The sequence below is a fragment of the Triticum dicoccoides genome, chromosome 5B, assembly GCF_002162155.2.
Source record: "Triticum dicoccoides isolate Atlit2015 ecotype Zavitan chromosome 5B, WEW_v2.0, whole genome shotgun sequence".
Lineage (NCBI taxonomy): Eukaryota > Viridiplantae > Streptophyta > Magnoliopsida > Poales > Poaceae > Triticum > Triticum dicoccoides.
In genome coordinates this window covers 45,517,594-45,530,021 of record NC_041389.1, presented here as the reverse complement: position 1 = coordinate 45,530,021, position 12,428 = coordinate 45,517,594, and the positions used below count along the sequence as shown (strand labels likewise).

The following is a 12,428-nucleotide window of genomic DNA, read 5'->3' as shown; positions in this document are numbered from 1 at the left end:
GCTCCCGCGCGAGCGAGGAGCGAGCGAGGAGGAGGAGTGCGGGTTGGGGGGGGGGCGATTTTCCTCTCAACCCCTACTTATACGGATTGCAAACTGGTTTGAGGGTTGGATCTCTAAATTTTTTTACGGGTTTGAGGGTTTAGAGGTTCTAGTCTACGGCGTTTTTTTCGCGAAAACTGTAAAAAGGCAGTTATTTTTAGGGGTTTGAGGGCTCTACTAGTAATGCTCTTATGCGAACGAGCAATTGGGAATGAATAATAGTTAGGTATAGCTAGATCAATAAGCAGCGTACGGTGCGAAAGAGTCTTATGCGAACGAGCAATTGGGAATGAATAATAGTTAGGTATAGCTAGATCAATAAGCAGCGTACGGTGCGAAAGAGACCAAGAATCAAACTTAACGTGGGCGCAGAGGAGGATTCGGCAGCTGCAAGCCAGTAATGTCGTGTGCCAATTCGGACAGCCAATCCGCGTCGGTGTTCTCCTTGCTCATCGGATTCTTCCCCGCGCTCCCCTCGAACAAGAGGATGTCGCAGCTGTCGGGCACTCCAGAGGCATCCAACAGTTTGTGGGACGCCGTTTCGACGCGCCCGGCACGGAGGTCACCGAGCGCGCCCTCCAGGTTCTTGTTCATGTCCCTGTAGTAGCGGAGGCACTCCCCGAGGTTCTTAACGAGGTCGTCGAGGACGAGCACTATCGACGTGACATTGGCCACGGTGAGGTTGGTGGCGGCAACAGCAAGCTCACGTGCGTCCTTGGCGGACGCGGCCGCCGGGTCAGCCGCGAGCGCGCCCACGCAGGTGTCGTAACCCAGGTCCCCGCCGGGTCGGTCTAGAGCGGCACATGACAGTCTGATAACTCGGACGGGGTGCCGACGGCGAGGCTGCCGTGTCCGGCCGCAAGGAGCAGGATGAGGGTGAGGAGTAAAGCAACCTGAGGATGCATCGCCATATGACTCTCGTCCTACTCACCTCACCGTGATTATCATATCGCACAAGTCGGCGGCCTGTATTTATGCAGGCGAAGAATGGGACGGAATAAGTAACAGTTGGAAACTTGGAATGAAATCAATACTATTTAAGTGTTACTCGAAAAAATCAGTATAAGTGATACATGGAAATATATCAATATTTTGCTTGCAATCTTTACCAAATCAATCAGATCTGGCTGGCGCTTTGGTGTCTTCAACTACGGGAGATCAAATCCCGTATTGAGAGAAATCAATTACCACATCGTTAGTTAATGACTGCCATTCGTCGATGGTGGGGACATACAATCCGAGGAGACGACCGGTTCAACCAAACAGTTTTGGAAGGAATATAAACAACCATCAGCCACTCGAGGCAGTACATCATCGTTCCACACGATACAATTATTAGACATGCACTGACGCCCTACTTGGGCTAGTTCATGTGCGACTGAATTGCCTCCCTACGACACACCTGGACCTGTTGTTTCGAGAACCACAGCCTGAGTTGGAGCTTGGAATCTTCTATAAGTGCTGCATATGGTGATGAGTCTGCTCTCCTCATGCTCATAGCTTCCTGAAGAAGTGTTGAGTCGGTTTCAAAAACCACACGCAGCGCCCCTAGATCCGCAGCAGTGTTGATTGCTTCAGAGAGTGCTATGACTTCAGCCCCAAACGGACTTGCCACCTGCTCCGTCTTGCTTGCACGGGCAGTGATTACCTCTCTAGATCGTCCCGGGCCACTACTCCCCAAGTGGTAAAGGTGTCGCCCGGTTTGAAGGCGCCGTCCAGGTTGATCTTAATAATCCCGTCGCTAGGGGGCCGCCATTCCAGCTTCTCTTTCTTCTTCGTTCTTTTCGCGAACAACTACGAGTATTCCAGCGAGTTTGACAGTACACGTCGTGTCAGTTCTTCGCAGGGTACTGCCAACTCTCCCTCTCTGAGCTTGTTGCGATTATTCCACCAGTGCCACCACATGGTGAGAATCTGCACGCGCATATTTTCATTTAGGCCCCAGAAGTAGTCCATCATTGCATGCACAGACGTGATCTCTTCGAGCTCATTCCTCTCTTTTTCAAACCCGAGTGCCCTCCACACTGGCTTCACATGTTTACACTTGATGAAAAGGTGAGCTCCATCCTTGTCAGCACATCCGCAGAATAGACACTTGGTGTTATCGAGCTTCATACCCCTCCTGGTCAGATTGGTTCTAAAGGCAAGTGACTCGTATTTCAACCTCCATGCGAACATCTGAATTTTTCGCGGGCACGGAAGCTTCCAAAGGCGCTTCTAGGACTGATCGTCGTAGCTCTCAAAGTTGCCGGGAATCATGCTGCTGCTCCCAACTCGAGCCGTGTTGCTCTTCCTTTCAAGATGAACTTGTAGCTTGTACGCATTCCGAACCGAATGCTACCCTCTGGTGTCAAAGTGCCACGCAATGAAGTCACTAGCTCCTTCACGGAGGGGGGTCTGCAGAATGCGTTGGGCGTCATCTGGCCAAAATAAATCGTGCCCCCAGTTGTGCGTCCCAAGTGCCAGTGACGGGGCAAATCAGTTCACTCACATGTGTTAGGACGTTCTGACCCTTGAGGGTGATAACTTGACGCGACCAGGCCCTAGGGATCCACGGGTCCGACCATATGTTAACTTGAGTACCATCCCCAATGCGCCAGATGTACCCTTGCTTAATGAGCTCTAGGCCATGCAATATACTTCTCCAAGAATAAGAAATGCCCTCTTTCGCCTCGGCCTCCAGAATAGAGCAATGAGGAAAATAGCGAGCCTTCAGGATGCGAGCACATAGGCTCTCTGGGTCCTGCAAATCGCCACCCTTGCCTTGATAGCATTGCGATATTGAAATCATACATATTCCTGAAGCCCAGCCCTCCCAGTGCCTTTGATTGCGTCAATGTCTCCCAACTGATCCAATGCATCGTGTTCTCTTTATAATGTTGACTCCACCAGAATTTGTTCATCAGAGAGTCTAGTTCCTTGCAAAAGCCCTTGTTAAGTCGAAGCATGACATAGCGAAAGTCGGTATAGCCTGACCGACAGCCTTAACCAAAGTTTCTTTGCTCGTTTTGGCCAGCAGCCGTTCCTGCCATCCATTCATGCGCCCACATAGGTTCATCTTGATGTATGCAAACACCTTCCTTCGTGATCTACCCACATGTACTGGTAAGCGGAGATATCTTTCGTTCCAATTCTCACTGACAATGCCAAGCGCGGCCTTGACCTCGTCTTTGGACTCCTCCAAAGTGTTCTGTGAGAACATAAGAGCAAATTTTTCTAAATTGATGCATTGTCCAGAACAATTTTCGTACAAGTCCAGAATCTCCCTTAGGGCGATCGCCTCGTGCTGGTTAGAGCATGATCATGGAGTCATCAGCAAAAAACAGATGTGAGACGCTCGGCGCAGCTTGGTAGATCTTGACGCCTGAAATCCTGTTCGCCCGCTCAGCCTCATGCAGCAGAGAAGAAAGACCCTTGGCACATATGACGAAGAGGTAGGGCGATAGAGGATCTCCTTGACGCAGGCCACGCGATGGGCAGAACTGGTCTGTCAGGATGCCGTTGACCTTGATCTGATAACGCACCATATGCACACATTTCATGACAAGGCTTATCCACCGGTGACTGAAGCCCATCTTGGTCAACATTGCTTGGAGAAAGTTCCACTCAACTCTATCGTACACCTTGCTCATATCAGCCTTCACCGCTATCACCCATTCTTGTCCGTTCCTTTTGTTCCTCAGTAAGTGCGAGATCTCATAGGCAATCAAAATTTTATCTGTTATAAGCCCCCCCGGTACGAAGGCACTCTGGTTTTCAGAGACTAGGTCCGGGAGCACCACCTTCAACCGATTTGCTATGACCTTCGAGATGAGCTTGTAAATGACATTGCAGAGGCTGATCGGTCGCAAATCCTTGATTCTAGAGGGGTCCTTCACCTTGGGTATAAGAACCACAAGAGTAGGCATATTACCACCATTTAGAACCCTAAGAACTTCCTCAACCACCTGGTCACCCATAAAATCCCAATGTCGCTTGAAGAAAACGGAGGGCATGCCGTCCGGACCAGGTGCCTTAAGGTCGCCAATGTGATCCAGTGCTGCCTTGATCTCTTCCCTAGTGTACTCCGCATCAAGGGTGCGACGCATGGCAAGAGTTACTCGGGGGCTGACCGTTTTGATCAGTTCATGGACCTATCCCCCGCCGATGTGGAGAAAAGATCCTGAAAAAACGAGCAGACATAGTTAGACAAATCCCCTTCCTCCACGACCAACCCATCCTCCCTCCTCAGTTCTTTGATCCTATTACCTTTCTTCCTTCCTGACGCCACGAGGTGGAAATATCGTGTATTCCGATCACCATCTACCAGCCAACAGACATGTGCCCACTGCTTCCACATGGTGTTCTTTTTCTCCTCCAACTCCTCAACCAAGCACCTCAACCTAGCCTCCTCCACAATCTTCTCCTGTGATACTCTAGAAAGCATGCACGTCTCTAGCTCATTTTTCGCTTTTTTCAGCCTCCCTTCCAGCTCCCCTACCACATTTCTATCCCACACCCGCATCGTCTCCGCCACTGTTTTTAGAGCAGCCGCCACGCCTTTCCCCCTCTCTGCCCAACTCCTTTCCCACGCCTCCCAAATAACATCCTCACACCCCTCCTCCTGTAACCACCGTGCTTCAAACCTAAAACCACGATCCCCATTCATCCACCTTTTACTAGCTCCTTGCGTTTGCACAATGACGGGCCTGTGGTCGGAGTGTCGGGGAATGCCGTTGATCACTGCATAATTCGGGAATTGCTTTCTCCATTCTTCATTACCGACGGCCCTGTCAAGTCTCTCACAAATGTATGTGCTCACATCTTTACTGTGATTCCTCCATGTGAATATATCACCCTCAAAACCAAGATAATTCATCTCACACACTGTCAAAGCATCACGAAACCCGTCCATCATATGTTGCGCTCTCGGGGCACCTCCTACCTTCTCTACCTCCGATAATATTTCATTAAAGTCGCCCACACACAGCCATGGCCTTCCTTGTTGGTGCTGCTGTTTTAGGATTTTTAGTGTTCTCCAAGTCTCTTTCTTTCTCCCTATAGCCGACTCTCCATACATACCAGTAAGCCTCCACACCGGATCATCACCCTCCTTCACATCCACATCTACGTGCCTCCTTCCATATGATCTAAGAGAAACTTCCACCCCTCTCCTCCAGAACATGGCTATTCCTCTGCTCCTCCCTTCAGGGTTCCATACTGACATGTTGGCTAACCCCAGCTTCCACCTTAAATGATCTAAATCCTTCTCATACAACCTTGTCTCCGATAAAAAAAAGATGTCAAGGTCCTCCACTCTTCCCAGCTCGAGAAGAGACCAAACCGCCAGGCCGTTCCCCAACCCCCGGCAGTTCCAGCTGATGATTTTCATTGCATCCGGCGGGACTGCTCGAGCAGTCCAGCCGATATCTGTTCAGTTGTTTTGTTCCCATCCTCCTCATGTGCTCTCATCGTACTCACCCCCACATCCTCCATAATCTTTCCCTTCTTTGGTTCACCCTCCAAGTCTTCATTGATCTCCATCTGGCTTCTTTTCTGACCCACGATTTTCTCGCTACACACAGCAGAAGCCCTCCTCTTCTCCTCCCCACCAGTCCTCCGTTTGAATGTACCCCGTTGTCGTCCCTTTGTGGGCTCGGCTCCTGCTCCCCCACCCGCGTTCTCCTCCTCCTGTGTTGCGAGTATCTCCTCCCCATCCTTAGATTCCACAACCGCCGAACCCACATGGGTGACATGCACCCCCTCCACCGCCTTACTATGCTCATGCACCACCACCTCTTTCCCATTGTAGGAATCTCTCTTCTCCTGCTGCTACTGCTGCACCACACCTCCATCCATATGCAGTTTCTTAGGGTTTCCCCCACGTGGTGATACCGTGTCTTTCAGCTTGGGTGGGCTGGTCACCTCTTCTTCTCCTTCCCTACGGCCTCCTTTGCCACCCGACTCCTGGCCGGCACTCGTGCGCCATGACAGACTGTCGCTTCCACTACCACTTCCTGCCCGTCCTCCCGATCGGTTATAGCCACAGTGCCTGATTCCACCTCCTCCCCCTCCGCCTCCTCCACCCCTCGTCTTCCAGCTCCGTTCGTCCTCCCCCATAAACCTCCTCCTCCCCACATCTACTCTCAGCCACGGCCCAAACTGAGCTCTCTCTCCCCTTTTTTCACCTTGATAGAGCAGTCTTTTGCCAAATGTTCTATTATTCCACACGTATAGCAAAAGTCCGGTAAAAATTCATACTCAAATATGTACACAAGCCCTCTCCTTCTTCCTCCTCCTCTCTTCCATCTATGATCATCTATTTCTTCCTCTTGTTTGCACCCCCACCCTCCTCATCATCAAGAGTGAAGCCTCTCATCACTGGTTTCTCAATGTTCACTCGGACCTTGACCCTCAAGAACTACCCAATAGCCCTCCCATCTGCTCCTGCGTCTACCTCCACGAACCGCCCAATGATGTTGCCCATCTCCTCCGTTGAATCCTCATTCATCATGCCAAGGGGGAGGCTAAAAATCCTCACCCATATCGGGATCTCATTAAGATCGTAGTCCTCAATCCTTTTGCCCGGATCATAGTCTTCCACAACCACTAAATCTTTGTCGAACATCCATGGCCCGTCCTCTAGTGCTTTCCTCTTCCCGGACTCTTGTTTGAACGTGAACACAAATCTGTTGTCCCCAGCCTCCTTGCAATCAATACCCTTAATTGGGCACCAGATCCATCCTAGGGAGAGACAGATCACATCAGGGTGAGCTGGTTTCTCCGAAATAACTCTACCTACCGCTTGGGCCACCGCTTCCTGCCCCTTGTTCTTCCCCCTGGACGGATCTTAACTCCTCTCTTCTCCTCCTCCGAGAGCTTCAGGTTTCCCAGTAGCCCCGCTACTACCTCCATCTCCTGCTCTCCACCCGACGCCACCTCCGCACTCCTCCTAGGGTTTCCGAAGTGTATTACGACCCTATGCCCTAGGGAGCACAGGGAAGGCCTGTGGTGGAAAAGGATGGACCGGGGAATCGCGTCATCGTAGGAGACGCGCGATCAAACAAGCACGGGGACGATCACCGTCTCCGCAATCTGGAGAAGATGGAAGCGGACGACCAAAACCCTAATCACCCCGAGATCGACGGAGCGTACGCGAATCATCACCCTAGGGACGGACCGGAGTTGTGCACCAAATCTTAAGTTGAGATCGTGTTCTTCTGTATCTTAGTAGCCAAACAAGCCCTTTTTTCATTTATCAACAAACTAACCCTAATGCTGGGTACAACCATGTAAATACAAAACACCCTGCTAGACTAAATAATAAATTCTTGTGACCAAAACAATAGACATAAGAATGTTGTGAAAATAATTAACCAACTTAGATAATATATACTGGAAGAAGCAAGGGAATATAAATATTGCTAGTCTTACAAGGATATTTACAATTTTTTCCAACCTCTAACTAAGAGTACAACTGGACTCCTAGAATGATGAATTCCTTCTAGCTCGTAAATGATTTACGTTTTCTGCAATACAAATAGTAGTCGGTGTGTATTGAGCGCCTAATTTTGCTGAGTAAATATATTCATGGGATGACCCTGGCAAAGAGGAAGAGGAACGTTGAAGCAATTAAGGAAAAAGCTAGCTCGCCATCAGGCCATTGCCCGTAACGTACATGACTGCATCATGCAGGCTAGCTCGCCATCATCCAGATCCTTGTAACTTTACCAAGGAAAAGGTACATTAGATATGGCAATCACTACACCACAGCACTGCATCTGTGACAGACAGGTTGGTCGGAAAAACAGCATTCACCGACAGGCAGTCGGTCGGGAAAGAGTATTGCCGACCGACCGCGTCTGTTGGGCAAAGTCCAGACGGGAAAGCCTTTTGCCGACCGACAGTCGGATGACGATACAAGACATTGCCGACCGAACATCTCTTGGCACTACTATGAACCTTTCCCGACCGATTTTCCGTTGGTACTGTCCTAGATCTTTTCCCACCGACTGTTTGACGGTGCAATCTTTGTCGACTGATATTCTGCTGGCTCTGCTATGTATCTTTCCCAACGGACAATTGGATGGTGCTGTTTTTTACCAACTAACTCTCTGTTGGCTCTTGCGTAAGCCTTTGCCGACCGATAATAGGACGTTATTTTCTTTTCCCAGCCAACAGTTCGTCACCGTTTAGTTTAACTGAGCAATAAATATGAACCTGTTATATATTTCTCATCTGCTTTATACAATATCAATCAAGTTGCATATCTCATCACAGCACAATATCAATCAAGTTAACTAACTTGCATGTACTCACAAAAAATAAATCATGACCAAAGAAGGATAAAACAGTAATTCATTCTCATAAGCCTTCCAACATTTATATGTTCCAATCACCGAATCACTCGATAGGTTTACAAAATGATAGATGCATGTCCACCGATTCATTGTTTGCTCCATTACACAAAATACCCAGATGACGACCCTGCCATATAGGTCCACAAAAAGATCCTAAAAGACACTGTTTTTGCTCCATTACACAAGTTGTCTAGCGAACACGAATTGCCATCTTCATGGTTCCTTCATGGTCCTTTTGTATGTCTTACCTACAAAGGATACAAAGTCACCGGTGAATTCATGCATTCATAGAGACAATGGTGAAAATAATAATTGCATAAAGCATCAATGGCAGTGGGGTTTTAGTGTTATAAAAAACAGGGCAAGTCCTAAATAATGCGACAACATGTTTAATTAGAATTTGTACTGTGTTAGACATAATAGAGCATCAATGCCTGATGGCCATGGAATATATTTCACCAAGAAATATGAGCAAAATGCATCATCTGGTTGCAGTATAGCATACGGCCAATTATTGGGAGCAACACATTCAGGTACAGACACACGATGGTCAGTTTTTCTAGAAAAAATCACCAGTTTTCTTTCTTTCTTTTCTCTAGGCTGGAAAAGACTGTAGGTGTGTGACGATTATATTTAGAAAACCATCAGAGAATTACATGCAATATGCATGTGAATGCCACAAATTATATTAAAGTAAGCCATTAATTTCAGAGAAGCATATGTACTGTACATACAAATCTTTATAGGTATAAGAGCCAGAACCTGTGAAACCATTAGGTTATGCATAAGAGAAACAAAGAAGATAGAATGTAATATGTGGGCCTAGGAACAGGATTCAGAAAATAGCAAAACTATAAAAAAAATTGTATGACTACTTTATGGACATGAATCAGGATTCTGTATAAGGATACAATGTACTATATGGACATGAATCTAATTTATTGCTAGTGGCAGAACAAAATAATTGTATGACTACTTTAAGATCCAAAACTTCGATTGCACCTGACCATTATATTCAGAACAGTAGATGAACTTTAGTGCACAAATTAAATTAAATTTAGAAATTATTGTACACTTGTACATCTCCTACAAGTTTATGTGTTGCTGTCTAGTACATCGCTGGTGCTATTTGAGTATCTTGGTGGCTAATGTGTGGGGTCACAATGGTTGTGCTATAATTTTTTGGTGTGTGACAGTACCTTAGCAACTTGTGTACTTTGAGCAAATGAAAGCACCAAGAAGCATCTATTTTACAGTACCTTAGCGGCGGGATGAGGAAGATGCCCCTGGTTTGTAGGGTTTCATCTAGCAAAGTGATCATGAGTCAGTATCACAAATCAAACAATTTGACATAAGTGGACAGAACACATATTGTAGGTGATTACCTTGCTAGATGGCCACGCAATGGTCCTTGTGACAGCATCGGCGATAATTTATAAACCATCATATTCATAAGGCACAGTGGCATCCCTTCTGATAGCAACATTGACAAGAACCTCATAAGTTGCTGGTCCAAGGAGCTCTCCACCCACAATAGTGTCTGGGTCAACTGAGATAATCGTTGCCTTGGCAACAGGAGTTTCAGGACCAGTCCATGCATATAGAAGCACATCCATACCAATCTGAATCAATGATTATTTTAGAAACATGAAAATGAAACAAAATTTAAACATATAGGTAAGGATGTGAAGATTACAAGGCTTTCATCTTCATGGGCTGATGAACTTCTTGCAGGGGGCTTTGCAACAACTCTTCTATGAACAAATGGCTCTTCATCATCCTGTTCAACATCTTCTTCAGCATCGATATCTTCCTCAGCTTCAACTCCGGAGTTCTACCAGACAACAATATGGAAATAGAGTTAGTGCATGCAAGATGGATTAATGATGCAATGAAAAGAGCTGAAAATAGTTCATTACTTGTCGAGAATTGGAACCGTTGTGCGAGCTAGGAGTTTCCAGATTATGCCTTCCTTCTGAAGCTAACATTAATTCCATTCGGTTCATTCATTCCTCCATTTGTTGCACATGCCCCTGGAGCATGTTAAAGCGATTTTCAACTTCTCACCGCCCTACCATTGCAACTAGAACTCTTGTGCTCAATTTACCCCGTGTACCCGGTGTGCCCAAATCTTCAGGTGTTGGCCCTAGACCTAACACACGGACACGACCCCTGGGCTCCTTCAGTCCACATACACGTGCAAACAGATCGCCTTCTTTAATGCTTTTGTCCTTCCATTCAGGGTGCTTTTTAGCACTCTCTATGAGTTCTTTCTGCAAAATGATATTTACTTGCTCTATAAATTGTACTTGTACAATTTCTGAGTAATACTGAAAAACATGGCAAAAGAGACTTACAATTGTTGTTGCTTCCTGCGGCACATAACTCCCTTTCATTTGCCCTTTCTTGCATGTATGTGTTTCGATATAAACTTCATCTCTCCGAGAATCATGCCCAAGTTTGAAAGCCTACAATCATTTATTCATTTCAATATGCATTAGTCACTGAATCACAGTGGCATATCATTTATAATTGGGGTAATTGTTTTTACCATTTCATTGGCAACACGGGCATGACCCTTGCTGCCAGATGTATGAGGTACTGCATTGGCACGATTCTTTTTGGCGATAGCACTACGAGACTACAAGCAAAAAGTAAAGGAGATTTATCACACATATTGTTTGTGTTTTGAGAATCATTACATGCATATTTGTTTATCTATGTCCAGGACAGAGTGTGCTGCAAAGATATACTACAGTTTTGATTAGCAGGATGACTTACTTCAAATGTCGAAGATCTCTAATAAGTAATAAGGGTCTTCCAGTCAGCTTCACTAATTCTGCTGTCACGTCTTTTCATAAGTTGTGCATTAGTGAGCGCAGCATCAAACTTGTACATATTTAAATCTGACTTCCAATCCTTCGATTTTATGTGTGAAGTGTTGATAACAAAGCTCAAAGCAGTTGAGTCCAGCTCATAAAATGCCTATTAAAATGAGAGAAAACATGTTGGGGAACGTAGCAGAAAATCAAAATTTTCCTACGAGTTACCAAGATCTATCTATGGAGAGACTAGCAACGAGAGAGAGGGGAGTGCATCTACATACCCTTGTAGATCGCTAAGCAGAAGCGTTCAAGTGAACGGGGTTGATGGAGTCGTACTCGTCGTGATCCAAATCACCGATGATCCTAGCGTCGAACGGACGGCACCTCTGCGTTCAACACACGTACGGTTGGGAGAGACATCTCCTCCTTCTTGATCTAGCAAGGGAAGGAGAGGTTGATGGATATCCAGCAACACGACAACATGGTGGTGGAAGTAGCGGGATCCCAGCAGGGCTTCCCCAAGCGCAAGCGGGGAGGAAGAGGTGTCACGGGAGAGAGGGAGGCGACAGGGACTCAAGTGCGGCTGCCCTCCCTCCCCTCCACTATATATAGGGGCCTAGGGGGGCCGGCCCCTTGTAGATCCCATCTAGGGAGGGGGCGGCGGCCCTAGGGGTGGCTTGGCCTCCAAGACAGGTGGAGGCACCCCCACCCCTTAGGGTTTCTAACCCTAGGCGCATGGGAGGCCCAGGGGGGCGCACCAGCCCACCAGGGGCTGGTTCCCACGCCCCCTCAGCCTATGGGGCCCTCCGGGGTAGGTGGCCCCACCCGGTGGACCCCCGGGACCCTTCCGGTGGTCCCGGTACAATACTGATGACCCCCAAAACTTTCCCGGTGGCCGAAACTGGACTTTCTATATATAAATCTTTACCTCCGGACCACTCCGGAACTCCTCGTGACGTCTTGGATCTCATCCGGGACTCCGAACAACATTCAGGTTACCGCATACTATTATCTCTACAACCCTAGTGTCACCGAACCTTAAGTGTGTAGACCCTACGGGTTCGGGAACCATGCAGACATGACCGAGACAACTCTCCGGCCAATAACCAACAGCGGGATCTGGATACCCATGTTGGCTCCCACATGTTCCATGATGATCTCATTGGATGAAGCACGATGTCAAGGACTCAATCAATCCCGTATACAATTCCCTTTGTCTAGTGGT

The 12,428-nt window shown here is 47.4% G+C and overlaps 1 pseudogene; it reads right to left on the bottom strand.

Moving 5' to 3' along the window:
- Nucleotides 1–396: 396 nt before the first annotated feature.
- Nucleotides 397–950, bottom strand: LOC119309007 (annotated as a pseudogene).
- Between the last annotated feature and the right edge of the window lie 11,478 nt (nt 951–12,428).